The following is a 25495-nucleotide window of genomic DNA, read 5'->3' as shown; positions in this document are numbered from 1 at the left end:
GAAGGTCTTCTCTAACTTTAAATCAATGGTTCCATGATCCAGGAAGGGGAGTGGGAAGCACACTTCATAGAAGACAAAGATTAAGCCAGTGATGGATGCTCATGGTCCACAGGAGCCTCAGATGGATGTTCTGAGAGTCTTATCCCCCAAGGTTATACTTCCAGGTGTCTGTCTTGCAAATTGCTAGATAAATTCAATGAGGCTTCAATCTGGAATATTCTCCCTTCCTTCCTTTTCTTTCAGCTCAATAAGAAAAGTTTCAATTCCATCTTTAGCTGATTCACTTTCAATGTTTTAGGAAAACATCACCTCCCTATCCCAGAACTCTTGCTCTGAGAGCTTTTCACCACTGAATGGTCCCTACAGATCAAAGAGGTCAGAATTTCAAAGTGGGGGTTGGGGGGGTGACAAGAGAGAACGTCAAAGAGATCAGAAGAACAAATTGAACATTCATACCACACCTCTAGACTCAACACTGCATGATGCTGCAAGGATTTCTTTTATTCTGTTTCCCTTGACATGTGTCATCCTGCATCTAAGACTACTTACCACCTATTTATAGAAATGAGTTACTGAGAAATAATCATTATTCACCTTCCCAGAAGGTTTTAAGTTATATAGAGACTGTGGGCAGTATTAGACAGTGGAAAGAAGAAGAAAGGCTCTCCAGTCCAGTCCAGAAGCTCTGGGTCTTTCACATCTGACCTTGGGCAAATGATTTAACCTCCTATGGCTTTGGTTATCTCTTTTGTCAAATGAGGTATAGATGGTGGGCCTGGATTCTAGGAAGACTCATTTTTGTAAATATATTGGTTCTAAAGCAGAAAAGCTCAACTAAATATTTTAAATGAATCCAAGTATCCAAATCCAGAAGGTTTATATCCAGGATGCTAAAAGAATTTACCAATGCAATGAAAGATCTGGAGGATGAAGGATGGAAAGGAGCTGAAAGCCTAGAGCTGGGCAAATGTCCTGATTTTCAAAAGAAGGGTGAAATAGATATCAACACTAGAGACAAAGTACCACTACTAGGCTGTATCCCAAAGAGCTAAAAAAGGGGGAAGGGCATACTTATACAAAAATATTTATAACTACTCTTTTTGTGGTGGCAAAGAATTGGAAATTAAAGGAATGTCTGTCGACTGGGGAATGGATCAACAAATTGTGGTATATGATGGTGATGAAATACTATTGTGCTATAAGGAATGATGAATAGAATGATTTAAAAAAAACTAGATGAACTACATGAACTGATGCAGAGTGAAGTAAACAGAACCAGGAGAACATTTTATACAATAGTAATATTGTGGAATGTGCAATAGACTTAGCTACTCACAGCAATACAATGATTCAGCACAATTTTGAGGGACTTATGACAAAGAATGCTCTCCCCCTCCAGAGAAAGAACTGTTGAAGTCAGAATACAAATGAAAGCACACAATTTTTCACCTGTTTATTTGTATTTTTGTTTTGGAATTTTGGTTTTATATGATAATTCACTTATAAAAATGAACAATATGGAAAGGTGTTTTGCATGATAATATATGTATAACTCAGATCAAATTGCTTGCCAGCTCTGGGAGGGGGGAAGGAGTGAGGAAGGGAGACAATTTGGATCATATAACTTCAGAAACCTTATGTGGAAACTTATTATATGTATTTGGTAAAAACAAGTAAATAAATACAACACTAAAGGCCAACAAAGCTTGATTTTGAACCCTGCAAAATTTTAGAAGTGGCTCTTATGTGAATGCTTTGTAAGCAACAATAATAGAAAGTGGTGCATTCTATCTAGGAAATTAAATGAGTTCAGCAAGAACAAATTATGACAAACTAATCTCATTTCCTTTATCAACTAGTATTATTAGACTGGTGGATGAAAGAGTACAATTCCCTAAAGTATTTGATAAACTTTATATATTTGTGGAGAGGACAAAAAAAGCAGAGTTAAATAGATTGTAGAGAAAGCTAGGTGATAGAGTAGATATAGCCCTGGGCTTAGAACCAAGAAAAGACTCAACTTCATGAATTCAAATCTGGCCTCAGATACTTGGTAGCTGTGTTTCCCTGGGCAAGTCACTTAACTCTCTTCACCTTCAGTTTCCTCATCTGTAAAAATGAGCTGGCAAAGGAACTGGCAAACAACTCCAATATCACTGCAAGGAAAACTCTAAATGGGGTCACAGAGAGTCAGAATAACTGAAATAACTGAACATCAAGATAGATAGGTTTTAGTTGATTCCATCTACCTACAGAATGTTAGTTAATTGGGAAAATTGAGAGAGAGAGAGAGGGAGGGAGGGAGGGAGAGAGAGAGAGAGAGAGAGAGAGAGAGAGAGAGAGAGAGAGAGAGAGAGAGAGAGAAAGATGTTTTATAGATAGATACAAGCCTCTATCATGTTTTCAATCAATAATTTGGCCAAAAAAGTATAACTGATACACAACCTGGAGCAAGTTAATAACTAATTAATAACTAATAAATTTAAATAATAATAATAAAGTTAAAAACTAATTAATAACTAATAAATCAGGTGCTAGAGACAAAAATATTAAAAATCTAACACCATAGACCTAAACTTAAATACCACCCTATTGATATTTACTACTCATGTAACTTTAGGCCAATCATGATTTCTCTAGGCATCATCTTCCTCATTTGTAAAATGATGGAGTTGCACTCAATCACATCTAAGATCCTCTCACTCTCTAGGACTATGGTCCTATGAGCTTAGGATGTCTGAAGTTCAAATTTAACAGGAACAAGTTCAAAATCTTGTATTTGGACTGAAAAAAATCATTTTCAAAAGTCAAGGATGGTGGAGAATAGATCTGACAGCACTTCCTGGGGAAAAGTTTTCTGAAACCTTAAAATGAGTGAACGGTGTGATTTGGCTGCTGAAAAAAGCTAATGTGATCTAAGTGGCATGAAAAGAAGTATAATGTCAAGAATGGAGAATCATCTCTACAAATTTCTGGGATGTATTTTAATAGGGACATTGACAAACTGGAGAAGTAGGGTAGAGGTGATGATCATCTGCTTCCAAGTCCTGCCTGTGACACGTACTGAATGTGTTATGGGGGGGGGGGGGGATAAGCACCTTTCATTGTCCCCTAGTAATTCTCTAAGACTGTCTCACCACAGAGAAGATGATGATCTGCATAGGTCAATTGAGTTTTCTACCTGGGAATTCCTCATACCAGTGAGATCAGAGGTCCAACCTCTGTCCCTATCCCTCCTGGAAAGTAGATATTGGAAATGGTCCATTCAGGAGAAGCTGACAAGGATGATTTCATCATGATCTAGAAAGTATGTCACATGGAGAAATGAGGAATTGATCGGGGAGATTTAGGGAGAAGGCATACAAATTGTCTTTTAATATTTAAAAGGTAAGTTTGCTGAAACCTACTTGAATATTGTTATTCTTGCCCCAGAAGGCAGAATTACAGGGGTGGGCATTAGGAATCAGGAGATTTTGTCATAGAAAAAACAAACCACTGGAGCTGTCCAACAATTGAATGGGCAGCTAAGAGCCACAGTGAATAAAACACCAAGCCTGAAATCAGGAAGACTTGAGTTCAAATTTGACCTTAGATATTTAGCTGTGTGACCGTGGGCAAATCACTTCACCCTGTTTCCCTCAATTTCCTCATCTATAAAATGAGCTAGAGAAGAAATGACAAACCACTCCAGTATCTTTGCCAAGAGCACTCCAACAGGGTCGGACGGGATGGAAACAACTGAACACCAACAAACAACACAAATGGAATAGGTTACTCTGAAAAGTGACAATGCTCCTATTACGGAGCAATATTCAAGATTTACCATCTGTCAGAGACATAGTTGGCTAGATATCAAGTGAGAGTTTAAAATAAAGTTGAAGCCCCCTTCAGCTCTATACTCAGGCTCATTTGGGAGCTATTTAGATATCGCAGCCATTTGTCTGTCTTCTATTTATGTCCTTCCCAGTTGGTCAATAAGCATTTATTAAGCACCATGGTAAGTAAGCACTAGAAATATGAAGCTCCACCCCAAAAATACACACACACACACACACACACACACACACACACACACACACACAGAGTCTCTGCTCTCAAAGAGTTCACAGTCTAAAGGGAGAGACAATATGCAAATAGCTACAAACAAATAAGTCCTTTACAGGTTAATTTGGAAATATTCAACAGAAGGAAAGCAATACTTAAAGAAAACATATTTTCTACTCCTGTACAGAGACTGCCTTCTATGATCATGCTATTATGAGATCATATATAATATTTAGTACAGCTTGAAGCAGTAGATAAAATACTGGGCCCAGAGTCAGGAAGATCTGAATGCAAATCTGGCCTCAGACACTAAATGTTTGACCTTGTACATTTAACCCCATATGCCTCAGTTCTCCTCTTTAAAATGAACTGGAGAAGGAAAAGGCAAACCACTCCAGTATCTCTTCCAAGAGAACTCCAAATGGAACACAAAATAACCAAAATGATTGAACAACAAAACAGCTGAGAGAACGATGATAAAGCTAGAACACAGTTCTTGGGGGCAAGAGAAATGAATTCAAATCTTTTCTCTGCCATTACTATTGCTATGACCTGGGCAACTAGCAGTGTCACTTCTCGGACCTCCGTATCCTCTACTGTAAAATTAGATCTTGGACTATTTGACTTCTAAAGCCCCTTCCAGCTTATGGAATCCAGATTCCACATGTCCATAATTTGCAGCCTACATAATATAATAAATGCCCTTTGATTTTATCTTCTTTCCTTCCTGAAGTTTAAATTGTAGCTACTCTCTGATTAAGTCCTCTTAGTGCCAGCTGCCCCAAGGTTATCTTTTCTCTGGGTACTTATTAACTAGACAGGCACAAATTCCATGATTTAGACAAAAAAGAAAAAAATAAGACATTTGGCTCTAGTGAAAAACTATTTAAAAGAAACATTGAATGGGAGAGAACTGACCTCAGAATTAGGAAGAGCCATGTTCAAGTCTTGTCTCTGATAGTGTCACAGGAGACACCCTCAGACTATAAAGCAAGTCTGGACGGTGCTGCCCCTAAAAAAAGTCAGCCAGATACAATGATTTCAAAAGACAGCATGTTCCATCCCAGCCGCTTGCTCAATGCAGACACCACTTTCATCAAAGGGGTTAAGCTGCCATCTTCCTCAAGCTTTCCAACCAGCCCTTATCTTCCCCCAACTGGCAGGCTATTTGACCCATTTACCTTGTGGTTAAATGATAGAGATAACAGTTCTGAGAACTAAAATGAGACTGAATAGAAGAGAATTGAAAGTGTCATTCAAAGCAAACCTTTTCATCTCTGGCTTGACTTCCCTGACTTGTCTGAGGACACAATGCCTATGGAACCACGTGGAAAAACAAAACAAAATACACTATGGAAATCCAAAGTACCATCAGGAGCTAATTTAGTTAGAAGACCATGGAATGGCTTCTCGCATTCAGCCACCTAAACTCTCCAACATGACTGTATGTTATAACATGAGATTATCTTCAAGAAAGGGAGGCTGTTGGATACATGGTTTCCCCCATTCAACTGAAGAGCAATTTCTTATTTTGTAGCCAAAGAAAAAATAACAAAATCGTCACTATTAAAGGAATAAAAGAGCAACAATGTCAAGAACAGAGTACAGGAAAGATGCAAAAGTTTCCCCTAGCAATTACCTTATTCTACATTTGGGAAAAACATGGGACAAATTTTCCTGGAAAGTCTTCCTTTGCTGCTCTGTCATGGGGTGGAGATGACCCTCCAGTTCTTCAAGGTTAAGTCAGCTGCATGAATGCTCTACGTTCATGCACCAAATTGGAGAGGACCCAAGAGGGTTTGGTGATATGTCACAATATTGTTGCTGTTGTTGTTGAATCTTTTTTCAGTTGTGTCCAACTCTTTGTGAGTCCATTTGGAACTTTCCTGGCAAAGATAATAGAGAAGGTTTGCTGTTTCCTTCTCTGGCTCATTTTATAGATGAAGAAATGGAGGCAAATGGGATTAAGTGATTTGTCCAAGGTCACACGGCTAGTAAGTGTTTCAAGCCAGATTTGAATTCAGGTCTTCCTGATTCCAAGCCCAGTACTTTATCCACTGTGCCACCTAGTTGCCCTATGTTGCAATATTAGAGGAGTATAGATTTAGATTCAGATGGAACCATGGCGATGATATTGTCCAATACCTTCATTTCTTCCCTGTTTTATTTTTGCCTCTGCATTCCCACCCAGTGCCATGGGCAGTACCTGGCACAACTATAGAGGTCATTAAAGTTTTCAAATGTCTTTACAAATACCATTTCACTTGATCCTTTCAACACTTTTGTAAGGTAGGTGTTATCTTCATTTCAAAGATGAGATAATTGAGTCCAAGACTTTATGGACTGTCCCATGATCACACTATCATAACTGTCTAGGCAGGATTTGAACTGAGGTCTTCCAAGTCTTTTCTATTGTGCCACCTAGGCACTAGGTACTTATCAATGCTTGCTGACTGATTAAAGTAGGGAAACTGAGACCTACAGAAGTGAAATGAGGGACAGGATAGCATAGTGGATAAGGTCCTGGTCTTGGTCTCTGGAAAACCCCGCTTCAAATTCTGCCTCTAACACTTATCTGTATGGCCATAACCAAGACACTTAGCCTTCCCCTACCTAAATTAACTCTCTAAAAACATAAATTAGGGATGTTTCCAATTTGCATCGGTGGGAGGCATTTCCAAACCGGGTCTTTATCATCGAAAACCACATCATCAAAATCATAGGTCCAGACCCACACACCAAATCATAAGCTAACGAAATCAACATCAAAAGCCAGTGTTTTCCTATAAAATTAGGATAATACAGAGGTGCCCACCGAGGCCTAAATTTCCTCATTTGTGAAATGAGAATAATGATAGACCTTTCCTCCCATGGTGGTTGTTATGAGGATCAAATTTGATAATATTTGTAAAAGAAATGGTATAATATTTGCAAACCTTCAAGCAAAGGATTACAGTCAGTGAAGGGGGACCAACCACAATAAAATCAGAGATAGATCAAGTTGAAGTTTTACCATGAAGCCATCGTAAAAGCTAGCATATTTTTTCACGGCAGTGTGCCTGTAAAAATTAATTACTGCTCATTCATTTATTGGAAAATCAAAGAATTTTATCAGAGGATAAAGATTTAAGGCCACATGGATTATGGATTATATCATATCATAGATTTAAAGCTGAGGTAACTTAGCAACTGGATAGCAGAGAAAATGCAGGCATCTCGTTCACGTCACAACTTTCCCCATTGTGGTTTCGATATATTGAAGCATGGCATAAGAGATTAAATGGGAATTTGGGGGGAGTTTTGTGGAAGCCACAGGTGACACAAAGGCCAGAAGATGATACAGAAAAAGTTCAGAAACTCAGAAATGCCTAAAATATACGTATAGTACTATATAGTATCAATGTTTCTTCTCTTTTTAATATAAATATATACAATTTCCTTTTTTTTAGAAATAAGTAAAAAGTTGAAGTTTGCAAAGAGAACATGAAAACCAGCAGATAACATACAAAAGACAGAAATGAAGAGATATCTTGAAAAGACGAGTAACTCACAAATTCATAGAAGGTACCATAATCATCCCATGAAAGAAAAAGAAAAAAAAATCATTCATCTTCTCTGGTATGAGGGAAGGACCAACCATTTTTCCTGATCACTGGAAAAATCTTACTTCAAATTCTGTCTCTAACACTTATCTATATGGTCATAAGCAAGACACTTAGCCTTTTCCTCCCCTAATTGACTCTTAATTAACAGGGCACTCCCAGCATGTGGAAGGGATACCTTTACATGAAGCACCTACATGCAATTTCTTAATTATGATTTTTTTAAACTTTTATTTGTTTCAGCAAAGATCACTCTTATAGGTTCTCCTCCAACAGGATGTCTAAGATGCAAAACCACACAACATTCCCTGAAATATTTAATAAGAAAGAGAGAGAATCATTAAATAAGAGCATAGATATACTCTAATCAATACAATTATCCAGAATGATTCCAAATGATTCACAATGAAAAATGCTGTCTATTCCCAGAGAACTGATAAATTCTGATTGCGGACTGAAGCATATTTTTCACTTTATTTTTCTCTTTTTTTTCTTTTGCAACATGGCTATTGGGGAAATAGGTCTGGCATAATGTCATATGTATAAAGGGTATGGATCACATTTCCTGGGCAGCTAGGTGGCTCAGTGGGTAGAGTGCTGGTCCTAGAATTGGGAAGACTGGCCTCATATGTTTACTAGTGGGATGACCCTGAGCAAGTCATTTAACCCTGTTTGCCTCAGTTTCCTCATCCAGAAAATGTGTTGGAGATAAAAACGGCAAACTACTTCAGGATCTTTGCCAAGAAAATCACAAATAGGATAATAAAGAGTTGGATATGACTGAAAAATGAGAACAAGAAAATAATATTTCTTGCTTTCTTACTAGATGGAAGAGAGGTGGGAGGAAGCAGAGAATCTGTTACAAAAACTAAAATTTAAAAACAAAGTTGGATATATGCAATATATATATATGTATATATATGGAATATATAAGGAATATATATGGATATATGGAAGAGATCTTAGAGGCCATCTAGTCCAGTACTTTAGTTGTCTCAGAAAACTGAGGCCAGCCCTAAGTGACACAGCTAGTAAGTGGGGGAGTCAGAATCTCTGATCTAAAGCTGAATGGGGCCTGAGAAGCCACGGAATCCAACTCACTGAGATGATGAGCAAGGGGGAGACCCCTTCTTCCACTTTATAAAGGAGATCTCAGATGATAAATCCCTTCTTTGTTCAGATGAGGAAACTGAGGCCTAGAGAAATTAAATGACTTGTCCAGGGTCACACAGGTATCATCAGAGGCAAGATTTAAACCCAAGTCTTCTGACTTCAGACCCAATGTTCTTTCCACTGTATTGAGACAGCATTTGAATTGCTTTTGTAGATTAATTGAAACTTGACCAGCACGCTAATTACTCACTAGGCCTAGGAGAGTGGAGGCAGAGGCTACCTCAGCTAGGAAAAAATAAAGCACAAAGAGATTTTGGTGGTGAGAGGGTGACAGGGCAGGCACTGAGAGGGCAGGAGGAGGGGATGGTGTTGAGGAGACAATCCAATGCCTGTCCAAGGAAAACCGAAGCAAGAGATGAAAACGGAGCCTGGGCACAGAGACCAATCATGGTGAGCCCATAAAAGACAGGCAAAAGGAGACAGGATGCTATTTTGCAAGCTAAAAAAGAGAAGAAGGGGGATAGGGAGAGAGAATAACAAATAAAGAATAATGAGCAAGCAAAAAAAATAAATAACTTAGCAGCAATGAAGAGCTGTAAATGGTATAGAAAGGGACTGAAAGAGTCACAGATAAGAAAGTGAGCCCAGCAAGAGAATCAGGGAACTGTGCCCGCTTTAATAGTGGGATTGTGTGTACAAGCCCAGGGGCCTGAAGGGAAGCCCTGGCACATTTTATAAACACACAACAATAAACAAGACCAGCTTTGATATGTGTGATGGCTCTACACGCCTGAGTCAGAGCTTCAGAACAAGATCATCTTTCTTGAATGATTTGATGTTTTTAGGATTGAAAGGGGTTTTTCTGCTCCAATAAATTGGGAGATAACGATGTGCAATTAGTTCTCCTTTGGCTTCTCTTTGTGCCCCGATGCCACTTGCTATGACAGTTAGCATCCTCGTTAGAGCCTCCTGTGTGAGGCTTCCAGATCTCATCCTGTGGCGCTCTTCCCGACAGCTCTAGGAATGTTTCTTATTGCTCATGCCTTCATCAATCTGGAGTCAAGCATCCCAGCAAACCAGCCTGAGCATCTCCTCCCCTCGCCATTTGTTTCAGCCATGGCTGCTCCCCTTTGCCTTGCAGAAAGGTTTCTCTTCTTTCATGCCTGTCTATTTCTAGTGTGACACTTTTATAAGGTAGGCATCAGGGTATCAATACTACAAAAAACACATCAGCATGGGGGAAGGAAGAGGCTAGGTCCCAACTTTGGCTGGTTTCCTTGGTTGAGTTTTTCTGTTCATAAATAGACTAACCTCTACCTCTCTCTTCTCTCCTCCCTCCCTCTCTTCCTTACTTCCTTCCCCATTATCCCCATTTTACAGAGAGAAAAATGAAGAATCTCCAGAGAGGAAGTAGCTTTTTGTTACATAAGATTCTAAGAGTCAAAGCTAGGAGCTGAACCCAAGTCTACTGAACAAAAAAAAAAAAAGTCTACTTGTAAAAATGTAGACTTTGAATGTTGGACTTCATCCCCAAGAAGTCCCTTAATATTTCCCAGAATTCCCTTTAATCTCTCTTGCGCCTCCATGTTTGCATGGTCACATTATTGTTTTATAAGTTTTGTAGCTCCTCCCTCTTCCTCTCTTCTTCAGGAAGGAGGCTGAGGTTAGTTTAGTACCTTTTCACTCTAGTTTTTGATGTTAGTTTATTATCAATAAAAATTCATAAAATACAATACTTAGTTCTTGTATATTAATTTTAAAATCCACATTTTGGCTTACCACGAAAAGATAGAATTCTCAAATATTTTTAAGAGTGATTTTCAGTTAAGTTAGTAAGTTTTTTGAAGGCCACCCAGCCTGCCTGCTTTTGGGCCATTGCAGCCACTGCTGCTACCGCCTCAGTCTCCCTATTGCTGAGATGTGCTGGGAAGTCTGAGAGCTGTTTAGAGTTTGGAAACACCTTCTTGGTGAAGTATAAATCTTTCCACCCCAATCCCTTCCCCAGCCCCAAGTGGGTTTTCCAGCCTGCGCTAGCCATTTTTTAAGCCAAAGTCTTAAGCTGACCCTGGACTTCTAGCTGAGAGAGACTTTCAAATCAGGAATTTTTTTTTTCACAAGAAGGGGACTCCTCTACAGTTTCTTTTGAGGGCAAATAGACCCCAAATCAGTAGATTTGAAGTCAGTTTTGGAAAATAAGCCTGATTGATGTTTTCCCCCCTTTTCCTCCTGACCTGAGGTAACCAGTCCTTCATATGCAAATACACTATTGTTGTCCCTCACAGTTTTGTCCTTAGGGAAGAGAGCACAGAAGAATAGCTCTTAAAAAAACCCTTTAGCAAAAAAACCTCTAAAAAAAGTTCTCTTTACCTTCTAGTCAGGGTGTCCTTTTGTTTAACTTTTATTTAAGGAGTAAACTTGTTACAAAGCATGACCTGGTCTGCCTAGATCAAACAGCTCCCATTCTGATAGATGAGAGAGCATTATAGACCTCTGAAACCTAAAAGTTTTGGAGTGTCTTTTCTTGCTTCTGATCCTGGGGTTTTTTGTGATGATTGAATACCTTACAGTTGAGAGCTTGACTAATCTTAAGATTCAGGGGAGAAATTCATCTCCTCATACCCCTTTGGCATTTTGGTCTGCCCAGCCTCTACACCATAACCATTATGAGGGTTGTCCACACTATGCTCAGTGCTTGTTTCAGGAAGTTCGGATAGGTGACAAATGAAATCTGAATGATTGATTTATGTAAGGGAGGGTTAGAAACCTTAAAACAGATCTGGAAGTTTTTTGTTTGCTAATCATTTTCAGTTTTCTCCCCTCAAGATAGTAAACAAGTCTACTGGAATTGGTAAAAGGGTTTTTGACTGCACTGCCTATACCTTGTCATTTGCTTATATAATTGTACACTGCTGATTCCTTTAATGTTTAAATTTTTCAAGTTCACTTGTATTAATCTAATCAATATCATTGTAACAGCCCATAAGTCTTATGTATCCTGGATTTGTCCTCGCAACTATCAAGGTCACATGTTGCTTATACAACCTTTTCTTCATTTTGCCTTTGCTAATTGTCACATACATGATGGTGGATGGACTCCATCAAAACTGGTTACAACCTGTGTAGAACTTTTGGAGAATTTAATGAGCTAAATATCACAATTCCATTTAGTAGCTGAAGTGATTATTATATATCCCCACCTCCACATTTATACAAATGTAATGGATGAGACATATAGCAGTCTCATACCAGAGGAGCTAGGAAGGTGTTCCTAGGGCATGGTACCAAGAGGGAGCATTCCCCAGGTAGCAAGTGGCTTACGGATGATTTAATAGTTTTAACTCTTCAGCTTATTCTCCTCTTCTACTAGAAAGAGCTAAATTCTTGGTGATGTTTTAGACCCCAAATAAGTTTTCATCAGTAGCTGCAAAGGTTGAAAGATTTCCTATATCTGTAGATTTGTGACAAGTATACATAAGTTCATAGGTTTTTTAAAATATCACACAGCAAGTGGCTATATATAAACTCATGTGAATCCTATATAAACATGGGTTTGTTTGCTATTGTCAATAACTGGGCTATTGTGAATTTTGGTAATTTGGTACTTAATTTGAATATACTTTATCTACAGTTCTACTGTTTTTATAAATCTGCTATTTTGTGAAAATTGTTTGAATTCACACAGTGGATCATGGTCAAGTTTAAAAAGGAAATGGATCTCATTTTTTGATGAGGAACCTTTGTATTCTACCTTTTCTTGGCTGACACAGTATGTCACTGATTGTAAGCTATATATTTTTTATTTTTTAAAAACATTTTTATTTTTCCCCCTTGTATTTGCAATATAGTATTTGAATACTTTGAAGTACATGTAATCAATATTAGTCTTTTTCTTTTTTGATTTTGAAGTAATATAAGTTTAAAGTACATTTGTTCTAATATTAATGCTTTAAACTATAGAATAATGCCATTGATTGTTTTTTAAAAAATTATGGGACTTTGCTTAATGATTCTGTCTGATTCCAGAAGAAGAGAATACAAAAAGAGCAATTACATTGTGCCTATTAAGCACAAGGTCACAGAGATCAAACCAATCCCAGTGGGATTGATGTAATTTTGAGACAAGACAAGAGGACTTGAACTTGTTTGGGGTTCGAGGTCGTAGCTGTTTTGACATATGTCAGAGGCTGAACTTCCTTGAACCCCATCAAGCACCTCACTTTGGCTGCCATTCTGGCTCCTATAATCTAGACCCTTTTCTATCTTTCATAGTGTGGCAAACTTTCTGTAGTCCTGGCTACTGATTGGGAAAGTGTATAAATACATAAATTACATAAATCACTTTAATTGGGCTGTGATTCAAGAAACTGTTATAAGTTCATTTTTCCTTTACTTAGATTTTTTTAGACTTAAGACTTTGATATTTTATATTTCATCTACAAGTTATTTTCTCTTTTATTGGATTTTTTGATATTTTTTATTTCTTTTGCAAATTGATTCATATACCTGTGATAATGAGATTAAATCTACCCTGCCCATCTTTAGATTTAATCACCAAAGGTTTACATCTTCACTTTAACTCACAAGTTAGAAGGTCTGTAACCCATGTTGTGCTAGTGAGTAACAAATCAGAATTTACTGACTGCCTCCTGGGCAGTCCTAAGAAAAGCATCTGTTGTGACTGGACATGTAAACTAAGAGGAAGGCACAGGAAGTGATGCAAAAGAGGCCCCTTTAAAAAGAGAGAGTTGAGTGAGCCAGTGGGCTTCTGGTTTTTGCTTGGACATGGAGAAGCCCTGGACCCTGAGTCCTTGGAATTCCATGTGGTGAGTGTAAAGACTAACCCTTCCTGAACTTCCCTTAAGGAACTTCCCTTTCAAAAGAGACTCTGTGACTGAAGCTTTTGCTTCATACGCTTCTGGGGCCTTCAGGCCTTCAGGCCTCGGCCCTTGGCTCTAGGCTTGCCCTTTTTCCAACTGAGGACTAGTTAGATCTGCTTTGGTTAAACCAGGGACCTAAGCAAATCATTTAGTTTGTCAGGTTATTTATCTTACCTTATCCTCTCTCTAAATTTCTTACTTTCTCTCTCTTCTCATTTGTAAATAAACTCCCATAAAAGTCATTTTGACTTGAGGATATTCTTTAATTGGGGATTGATAATTATTCAATTCCCTGGTGACCTAACCTTTTAATATTCACCCAATCAAAACCCCATTTCACCCCTTACATACCTCATACCTCAGCCATGCATCTATGAGTGATCCCTGTGTTATTATCCACCTCAGGGGGGACTATGTTATTGTTGTGAACTTTCATTTGAATTTGAGCAATTTTAGGATAAGAAACTTGCTACCTCCCAGAATCCAGAAGACGAACTATTTGAAGAAGGTACCATGAAGATGCCTGCAGAGACCACATGCTGCACCAGAAAATCCAGATTGAACTTTGGGATGCAAAATTGAACTATGGGGGGTTGAATGCATTTGTTTTGAATGTATACTTTTATGCCAAAGGGGACTGCCCCCAAATCAGCTTTTTGTCAATGTAGTAATCATTGATTTTGTTGTTTTATCCATAAATTATTGCAATTTTTAAGTTGATTATATTTTCATGATCCACTGGGGAGACTGGTTTCCCAAAGGATCACAGGGGAGGTGTGTATAAATGGAGATTTTTGAACCTCCGACTTCATCCCCCAGAAGTCCCTTAATATTTTCCAAAATTCCCTTTTATCTCTCCTGCGCCTCCATGTTTGCATGGTCACATTATTTTTTTTTTTATAAGTTCTGTAGCTCCTCCCTCTTCCTCTCTTCTTCAGGAACAAGGCTGAGGTTAGTTTAGTACCTTTTCACTCTAGTTTTTTTATGTTAGTTTATAATTAATAAAAATTTATGAAACATAATACTTTGTTCTTATATATTAATTTTAAAATCCACATCTGCTAGAGAGCCTTACGAAGTATTTAATATGTTTGCAGAATGAAGTAATGGAATTATTTAATGATATTCAGCCATTATTTATTACTTGCTCAATGTGTGCATTATACTGTTGGGGAATAAAGAAATTCAAAGTTCATCTCTAATCCTCTGTTCCCTATAAAGTCTGACTTGGCCAGTCCAGCCCATCCTAGACCAGTCCAGTCCAGAATGCAGGGACCTGTGCCTTCTCTGAACTCCAATGTCACCTCATGCCTGGACCATCTTAATTGGCATCTACATCTTACATTCTTAGACGTCCATTCATAGAAGAAGCACTCAGTAATTATCAAGACTGACTGTGTGATAGAATGTGGTTCCTAGCGTCTAATTGACCAGTCAAGGCAAAGTTAAAGCATTTTCACAAAAGTCAAAATGAAACAGGGTGGGAGGAGGGGCATTAAAAACCATAAATCCATTTTACAGAGAAATATCTAAACGAGAGCCCTTAAGCAGCATCACTCAGGACAAGCAATTATTCATTATTCGTTCAGACAGTGGCAATTAACTTCTCACTTTTCATTACTTACTTATCAAATAGCCAATCAATCAACAACCACTTATTAACTGCCTGTTCTGGGCCAGAGAGAGAGAGAGAGAGAGAGAGAGAGAGAGAGAGAGAGAGAGAAAGTAATGATAATCAATAGCATTTCTATTAGTCTTTAAGGTGTGCAAGAATTCGGGGGCAGGACTGATACAAAGGCAAAAATAATAGTAATAATATTAACCACCACTTATAGAGCTAATATGCAAGACTTCCTTTATATAGGTTAGAGCGCTCAGAGTACTGGACTTGGGAGGTAAGAGAGACTTAGGTTTGATCATTCTGAAAGTCTTTAGCTCTAAAATTTATGCTCCTGAAATCTCATTTGATTTGATCCTAGGAGGTAGATGCTATGATCATTCTCATTTAGAGATGAGGAAACTGAGGCAGCTAGAAGTCATCGGTCCCAGAACTAAACTAAGTATCTGAGGAAAGACTTGAGGTCTTCCTGACTCTGGGCTGAGAGTTGTATTTCTCTTATACTGTCCCTCCCCATGAAAGGTAAGCTATGGCTGTTGTATTGGGGTTTTTTTGTTTAATAATCATTCATGTCACTTAAGGAACTCAAAAATGAAACAGTCCCTCCCCTGGAAAAGCTTACAGTCCATTTAAAGGAGATGACACGTACATTAAGAAGAGCCTACACTATAAACGCAAGTTAGTAATATAGTATTTTGTATTATAAAAGGTAACAAAGTAAAGGTCACTGAACTTGAACTCAGATCCAAAGCTTATTTATGGGTCAATCTTACTCATTTATCATGAAAAAACTAGTGGCTTCAGAGACACTGAGGTCCAGTGGGGCTTCCTTGGATTCCCAAATTGTATTCTCAGACTTTAGCATCAGCAGTAACTGTCATAATGATGGCTACCATTAATAAGGCACCTTGAGGTACCAGCGAAGAGGCAAAGTGGACAGAGTAGCAGACATGGAGTCAGGAGGACCTCAGTTCAAATATGGCTTCAGATACTTACTAGCTGTGTGACCCTGGACAAGTCACTTAACTCTGTTTGCCTCACTATCCTCTTCTGGGAAATGAGCTGGAAAAGGAAATGGCAAACTGCTCCAGTGCCTTTGTCAAGGAAACTCCTGATGGGGTCATGAAGAGTCGGACATTACTGGGGAAAGAAAAGGGTTGTAAAGCATCCCATTGTGTCATCTGAGGCTCACCACAAGCCTGGGAACCATCATTACCCCCACTTTACGAAGGGGAAAGCTGAAGCTCAGACCAGTTAAAATAATTTGCCAGTGGTCACACAGGATCTGATGTAGAATTTGAACTCCGCACATGCTGTATTTTATCCACGGTGCTACCTAGCAGCTGCCTCTGGAGAAGCCAAGGCCATCATTTGGTAGAAGTATCTAAAGTTCATACTTTTGCCTTAATCTGACCTGGTTGTAAATGATTAAAGTATTGTTCCATAAGTGGATTCTTTGAAATAGTTTTCTGAAAAGCCCGTCTTTCTAAGAAATGCTTCAAAGCTTCCAGTCCTCATGTCATAGCTCCTTTTCTGTTATGCTGTCCCTCCCAAAGAAAAATCAGCTAGAACTTAAAAAAAACACCATTCTTCCTTCCCCACGGGTGCCATTATTATGTAAATGTTACATCTGTGTGTAAGGCAAATAAGTATTTTATTGTAATTAAGACATGAAACCTTTTCATGAATTGTTATTCAATTACATGAAGCAATTACATTTCCTACATCTTTGTAGCTTTCTTCAAGTTTAAAGAAGTTTTAATTAATCTCTTCTTTTCAGTTTTTTTTAAACTAAGAACAAATCCAAAAAGAAGACAGATGAGGGGAAATAAGCATTTATAAGGCACCTACTATTTGCCACGCACTATGCTAAGTGTTTTATAAATATTGTCTTAGTTGATTCTTACAACAACCCTATGAGGTAAATGCTGTTATTATCCTTATTTTACACTTGAGGAAACTGAGGCAGACAGTGGTTAAGTGACTTGCCCAAGGTCACATAGCTAGGAAGTGTCTGAGCCCAGATTTGAACTCAGGTCTTCCTGACTCCAAGCCTAGCACTCTACCATTACCTCCTTCCATTAGAGCAGGTCTTGGCATCAGGAAGACCCACGTTCACATCCTACCGCTGCAGAATGGGGTTCAGACTGTCAGACATGGCTAACAGATCACCTTTGGTACAAGGAAACATTGGGGATGGATCGAAAAGGAATTAAAGGGAAGGGAGAGATATATTTTTTTAAGCAGCCACAGGACATTGATGTTGTTATTGTCAGTCCTGCCTCTAATACTGCTGCCTGTATACCTGTTGTGCTCAGCCTTGCTTTCCTCATCTGCAAAATGGACACTTAAATACGTGGGCCACCTACCTCCCTGAGTTTTGAGGTTTAAATGAGACAATATATGAAAAGTGCTTTACAAACACTAAAAAAAGGCTTAAGTGGCTATATTATAAAAAATGCCCATCATTTTTAAGAAATGTATTGCTTTAACAATTTTTAAGTGAGAATAACAATTTCCTATTTAGTTGAAAATTTGGTTAAGGAGAAAAAAATTCAGGCTGACATAACTATAGCCACATTTGTTGATTATTATTGTAAAACTGCAATTATGTGACCTTAGAAAACCAGTCTTCTCTTGGAGGGTAGCTGAGTTATGATTCATCAAGGTCAGAATGTGGGAAAATGGGCAGAATGGATTAACCTAGCTTAGTTGGGAAATGCCCATCAACTCTAGTGAGCCTAATAAGCTTTGAGTCTATAGTATCCCTGAGAGACCAAGAACTTTAACTGGTGGCCCAAAAGGAAACTTGGCCTTCAAAAAGGGAAGAGCCTTGGGGGCAGCTAGGTGGCTCATTGGATTGATAGGCCCTGGGTTCAAATCTAGCCTCATACACCTCCTAGCTGTATGACCCTGGGCAAGTCACTTAACCCTCATTTCCTAGCCTTTACTGCTCTTCTGCCTTGGAACCAGTACATAATATTAATTCCAGGACAGAAGGTAAGGGCTTGGGGGAAAAAAAAGGAAAAAAGAAGAACCAGAGTCCTCTGGAAGATGGATAGAGCTGATGTAACTCAAATAGGTTCAGCAAAAAACTTTTGGATTTGCTATCCTAAAAGATCACAGAACCACTACTAAGAAAAAGCCTGACTAGCTCAAAGTAAGCAGAAGGCCCATCATCATTTACTTTCTTGACTCAAGGTCTGACAACTAACTAGTAAATATAATTCCAACAAATTGAAGAGAAAAGAAATAGATAGCTCAAAGGTCAGAACCGTACTTTCAGAAGTCCCAGTCATAGAGATCTCCAAAAGGGTCAAGAGATGTAAGCAGATGATGACCTAATAATAGAGAAATTGTCCTCCTCACTGTGGGTCCAGGGATTAAGGGAAACCCCAGAGGAAATAATGAGCAGTCGTGCCTCAGAGAGAAAGATGTTTGGCCCCACAAAAACTAATACGGCTAGGAGACCCATGTTGGGAAGTCCTCAACGTGGTCACCAGTCTTGGAAGTGATGCCAACCAACTTCCTTCCTTAGGCTCACAGTTTCAAGAACTTTGCTCAGCCTGAGGTCAGTTCAAAAACTCATATTTAGCAGCGCTCTTTCTCCTCTGGAAGGATGAGGAAGGAACATCGCCATTTCTCACATGTTCCTGTTTGTACTTGGATTGTTTTCATCTGCTTTAGTTTCTTATTAAAATGGTCCATATAACCATGTGTGGATCTGTCTAGGGCAATGTTTTCTAGATGGTCATCTCCAGAGCTTGTGACATGATTAGAATCTGATGGGAAATTTTCTGATTCTAGAGACACTGTCTTCTAAAATTGTCAATACAACATTCTCTAGGAATGCAAAACCTAAAATAATTTAAATTTAATTGTAAAATTCAAATATTAAACTTGGAGATTATTTGGCACAAAACAGTTCTTTTTCTATTTTCAAAAAAAAAATTCAGCTCTGGCCCTTTATCCCAAAGGCATTCTACAAGCCCCCAAATGACCAAACCAACATTGGCAGATTTCACCAATACATACGAGTCCCCAAAGGATTCCATGATTGGATTCATTTAAGACATGAAGGTTGGCTTATAGAAAGCAGTAGATACCACTATACCTCAGCGGGTATACATGGGGGATATGCACTCCCAGTGGTCAAAGCTGATGGAGGCAGTAAGTAGCTTAGTTTAAAAAGCCAGGAGATTCTCCAGAGCTGGGAAAAGATGGAAGTAGAAAATGAGGAAGAATAGAGTCAGAGTTGGCTGTGGGCACTGTTTCTTTTCTTTTGGAGCCTAGACTTGGTATTATCATATTTTAAAATTAAATAAGCGCTGTACCAGGAAAGTTTATCAAATTAAGGTTTTTATGTTTTTACATGTAATAGAGGGAAAAAATATTATTTTAAAAATTAATATTTTTGAGGGGGCCTAGCATATCTAATGGAGGTAGAAATGGGATGCCAGATGTGGTGGTACATGCCTGTAGTCCCTGCTGGTGGGGAGACTGAAGCTGATGAACTAAATGTTTGAGCTCCAGAGAGTTCTGGGCAGCAAAAGCAATAAAGCTTTCGTATCAAGTCTGGCATCAATATGGCAACGGGGGGGGGGCGGGGGGAGATGGGGATGGCACTGCTTAAGGGGTGATGTGAATAGGAAAGGGAAAGAAAAAAGAAAGAAAAGAGAAGAGGAGAAGAGAGGAGGGAATGGGAAAGGGAAGAAAAGACAAGAAAAACGGAACAAAAGAAGCTCTGACGTCAAAGAACAGAATCTGAGAGATCATCTGGTCCAAACCTTTCATTTTATATGTAAAGAATCAGAAATCCAGAAAGGAAAAGCAAATAGATATTAAGGGACGGAGTCAGGATTCAAACCCAGGTCCCTTGCCTGCAAATCTAGTCTCATTCATGGAACTGCTACATCTTGGAGCCATGTGAGCTTCCTAAAAGTGAGGAAATTGCCCTGGTCAGCCCTGCCCTATTTAGAGAACCATTTAGGGCCATTAAAAACCATTAAGACTATTAGTTGGGATTTAAATTAAGCAGAAGGAACAAATCCCTGAACAAGTCCCTAGTAGAATTAGTTCTCCTCCTCCCTCCCCCTTTCTCTCATCAAAGCAAAGTTTCTAAAGTTCTAAGCATCTTCTACTAAGTTTGCTTTATTCATTATTCAAGTCACCAAACAGCTCCCTCAATATTTGCATACCTCAACTTCTACTCATTATATAGCCAGCACTTAAAAAATGTTGGGTGCTTTAATTGGATGGCAATCATTTCTCCAAATTGGGCTATAACTAACTGACTGGGCAGTCTCCAAGCACACATGCCTATCTGCAAAGAAGCAATATTCTACAGATGGGCCATGGCATGCACATAAATGCCATCGGTCAGTGCCCGCTGGGCACCATAGAGCACAGCTGCCTAGAAGTCAGTCGTTTCCCCCTCCAGGAGCTCAGTCTCTAAAGCAGGGTTTCTTAATCCAATGCTTGGGGTTTGTGCCATTGTATCAGGAAAATCTGACATCTTTCCTTTCATGACCCTCACTACCAGAAATGTAGCTCCTCCTCCAATTGTGAGTGTCTCCAGCAAACCATAGCAGTCTCAGCAGTACCTGTGACTTTCTTATCAAAAGAAATGACAGATACATATACAATTGTTGCAGATATCTGGAAATATCATTTTTGCTTATTGCTATTTCAAAATTACTATAGTTATTATACCTGCTGCCAGGTCACCCCTGATCCTGTCATGCTTTCTATAAACTATCTTAATCTCACTGATTTCTTTTATAATCCAGTGTATTTGATTTTATGCATTTAAAAATATCTCGGAGGACAGGTCCGCTGGCTTTCCCAGACTACCAAAGGGGCTCATAACAAAACCCACAACAATAACTCGAAAAAATCCCTTGTTGTAAAGCTGAAATCTCTAACTTGGCCTCTTTCATTGAGTGTCACAAAACAATAGATGCTCAATAAACTGGTTAAAATGGATAAAGCACTTTACTTTTTAATCTCATTTAAAGATCCTGTGATCTAGGTGTTTATTTTACCTCCAAAAATAAATATCAATTGAATTAAATCAAATGAAAAACTTAAATTTTTTAATTTAAATTTGAATTTTTAATTAAATTAAGTTGAAATTTAAAATTTAAATTTAAAAAACCCTGATTGCTTTTTTGGTTTTAGGTGAGTCTTACATATTGATCGTAGACCTTTGCAGCAAATATATCCCATGGAGTTTGGGGTATTCTGGAAATAATAGTTCTTTTCACTGACCTTTCACCCAATCCTCCCCTATGGCTCCAAGAAGCTACAGCAGGCATAGGTGCCAACCTCTAGTAAGACCATCTTAGCAGATTGGCTAAACCAGGTTGAAGGTAACCGATAGACCTCAAAACTCATTGGTGAGTTAGGGGGTGTCTATCCCAGGCGTGTGAAGACTTCCCACCAGCAGAATGGGAATAATTTGTTCTGATAGTCATGAAGGGATCTGAATCAGATGGTGGAGAGCTGAGATCTTGATTAGACATTAAAGATGCCAAGGTCATCCACTGCATCCTGGGACATCACCAGCCATCAGCTTTTTCTCTTGTCACTGGACTTGAATGACTCTGGGAGAAAGAGTGAGGTTGATGGCACTGTGCAACTCTGCCTCACTTAAATCCACAAGAAGTCAAGACATTACCCTCATGATGTCTGTAATTGGTCTTCTTTGAACAGATGGAGGAACAAGACCCCTTGGAGTTGAAGTGACTCATCCAAGGTCATATAGGTAAGAAGTATAGGAGGTAGGACCCAAATACTGGTTCTCTCTGATTCCAAATAGAGCCTTATTTTCATACTACACATAAATAATGCAACAAGAAAGGACCAAGACCTTGTATATTTATAAAACTCTTAGCGTGGAGACTGGCACATCGTAGGTGCTTCATGAATGTTTATTCCTTTTCCCTTCCCTCCCTGAGGTCTTAGGCAGCTTATAATACAGAAGAATGCAGGAAACACAAATATATATATACCTAGAAAATCCACTCAAGTAGCCAACCTCCCCAAATTACCCTGCTCTGCCATGACCGAGTCTCATTAAAATGTTCTTATTCTCCTTTCTTTTTCTGTTGATGTTGTTATTGAGTCATTTCAGTGACTCAATCTTGGTGACCCGATTTGTGGTTTTCTTTATTTATATTCAATGATCTTTTATTTTCCCAATTATTTTCCCAATTCCCAATTCAATTCCCAATTGAAAACTGCCATAACAGTTTTCAACATACATTTTCCAAAATTATCAGATTGAAATTGTTTCTCTCCCTCACTGCTCTCCCCACTCTCAGAGATGGTAAATAATTTGATCTGAATTATACATATATCATTATGCAAAACATACTTCCATATTGGTCTTTGTTGTAAGAGAATAATCATTTTAACAATATCAAAAACCCAAACCCCTATTTGAGGTTTTCTTGGCAAAGATGCCAGAATGTTTTCCTTCTCCAGCTCATTTTACAAATGAGGAAACGGATACAAATAAGGTTAGGTAACTTGCCCGGGGTGACTCAGCCAGTGCCAGGGACCAGTTTGGAACTCAAGTTTTCCTGACTTTAGGTCCAGAACTATGGCCAGAGAAATAAGGTCCACTCCAAAGAACACCAGCCTAGAAACCTAGGCTGTTCTCCTTGTTTTTGAATGCTCCCAAGAGAAAACTAAAAGTGAAAGAAAGACTCTTGTCCCCAGCAGGACTACGAGTTGCCACTTATACAAACTCTCCATTGGCTCTTACAACTCAACTGCCATGCTTCTCAAACTTGATAATGAGTTGCGAAGCCTGAGAAGGGGGAGTCCCTTCTTGGCATGAACAAAAACTAATTCTGAGATGGGAGGAGGCAGACATGTTACCCTGACATAAAAGTACTTTTATGATTTGTTTTCACCATACCAAATTTCTACCCAACAACTTCTTCCTGGGTTATATCTTCCCTTAGTGGACATCTAACCCATTGCGCAAAAGAGCCCAGACTGCCATAACCTCCAATCCCAAAGACGTCACTGCGTTTGTATCGGAGTTGTTCCCAGGAAGCCCAACTGACAAGCTAACAGCATCGGAACCTCTGACAGGAATCCTGGATTGGGAAATTCACACTAGAGAACCCCATTGAAGAGCAGACAGCAGCTCGATATTTTAACGCGGCAGGGAAAGAAACGAAATTGTTCACTGCTTTATTAATAGACTATCATTTAGTCCAATTGCTCTAATTTGCAGTGAAAATCTGTCCTTTCTTTTATGAAATCTGAAAGCAAAGCTGAAGGCTCACTTCCACAGCCTTCACTGGTCTGCTCTCTGCTCAGAAATGTGTTGGGGGAGGAGGGACAAATTAAAAAATGCTCCCAAACACAGGAGACAAGTTTCAAATCTCACGTCCATTTTTAGCTGATGCTCTGGGCTCTTCTCCTCAACATTTCCCCTTCATTTACAAAGTCTGCGACTTCTTATAGATGCCTGTGATGGTATTAAAAAAATAACAACAACAAAAAATGGGGAGGTTGATGTCAGTTTAATGTTTATCTTTTAGCCCATACCATTGGCCAGTATGAGGTAGACTGGAGAGGTAGACAAAGACCTAAAGACCTGGGTTCAAGTTCTGCCTTTGAAATATGCTAGCTTAATAAGGAAAAAGACTCGTACAAAAATATTTATAGCTGTACTCTTTGTGGTGGCAAAAAAACTGGAAAACGAGAGGATACCCTTCAACTGGGAAATGGCTGAACAAATTGTGGTATCTGTTGGTGATGGAATACTATTGTGCTCAAAGGAATAATGAAGTATCCTAGCTACATAATCCCAGGTAAAACACTTAACCTCTCTGTGCCAGAGGTGTCAAACAAATGACCACAAAGCTCCTGATTATGGCAGGACTAGATTGAAATGTAATTGCGAAATATTTAACAAATTAAATGTAAATAAAATAAAAAGTAGATAATGTGATTTTCCAAGTTGATAGGCAGCTCTTATGTAGGTTTCGAAGGCCCAATTTGCATTCGAGTTTGGTACTATTGTTCTTTAAGTTGTAAAAAAAGGTCCATTGGTGAAGGGAGTTTCCTTATTTGGGAGTTCCTAAACCAACAAAATCACAGGTCCAGCCAATATCCCATTAGATAATAGGATATATTGTCTTAATTTGAAAGTGGCAAGATTGCCCACTAGCAGATCAAAGAGTCAGGAAGATCTGAATTCAAATCTGTCCTCAGATACTCAGTAGCTGTGTGATCCGAGACAAGTCCCTTAGCCCTGTTTGCCTCAGTTTCCTCATCTGTAAAGTCAGCTGGAGAATGAAATGACAAGTCACTCCAGGATCTTTACCAAGAAAACTCTGAATGGAACCACGAAGGATTGGACAGGACTGAAACAACTAAACAGCATTAAAAGCAGAACAAAAGCTCCATGAAGGCAAATGCCGTCTTCATTTTTATTTTGAAACCCAATTGTTTAGTATAAGGTAATGGCACTCAGCAAGTCCTTAATAAATGTTTATTGAATTGAATTCTAAGTGTTCCTGCAGAAATTGCTGGGTTTTATAATAATAGTAAAGAAGATAAGATTAGGGTTGGATTAATAGTTGGAGGGCAGGTGGGGAAGATAGTAACTGGCTTGGCTTTCAGCTTCCCAGCTGGGGCTGGCTGCCTTGAACATAAAATGATGGTTCTAAAGCTATGAATAAAAAAATAAAACTGACATTCTAGGGTCAGGAAGGACATCAATAAGAAGAAAGATGACTAGAATACTTAGAAATAAGCCTGATTAGTCATCCTGGCTCAGTGATCTCAGAGAGAGACAAATTAAAAATATTGCTCATTTTTGAAGAAGAAAAAGAAAAAAAGAAGAAAACCCTCCTAAGGAACACAGAGGGGGACAGAGTTTTTATCTCCTAGGAAGCAGAGGATCACAATTATGAGCCCATCTAACACTCCCCGTTTTTATAATAATTCCCAGGATCAATCTTTGGGAAAGAAACTCCGAGATGTTTGGGAGGGGCGAAGGGGGGGAGAAACTGGAGTCTAGTGACTGGCCTATGCAGCTGGCTGAGCAGCAGACATGCAAATTGACATATTGGTTTGAGGTCATTCTGGGAGCTCTGCCGCTGATAATATTTACTACCCTGCTGAGTAGCGGGATGTGCGTGGGATGGCTTTTTGAGATCTAAATCTGCCATCTGAAAAATACAAGCAAATGCATCAAGAATGTATCATTTCAT

Source organism: Gracilinanus agilis, chromosome 5 (assembly GCF_016433145.1).
Source record: "Gracilinanus agilis isolate LMUSP501 chromosome 5, AgileGrace, whole genome shotgun sequence".
NCBI lineage: Eukaryota > Metazoa > Chordata > Mammalia > Didelphimorphia > Didelphidae > Gracilinanus > Gracilinanus agilis.
Note: the sequence above shows the minus strand (reverse complement) of the source record.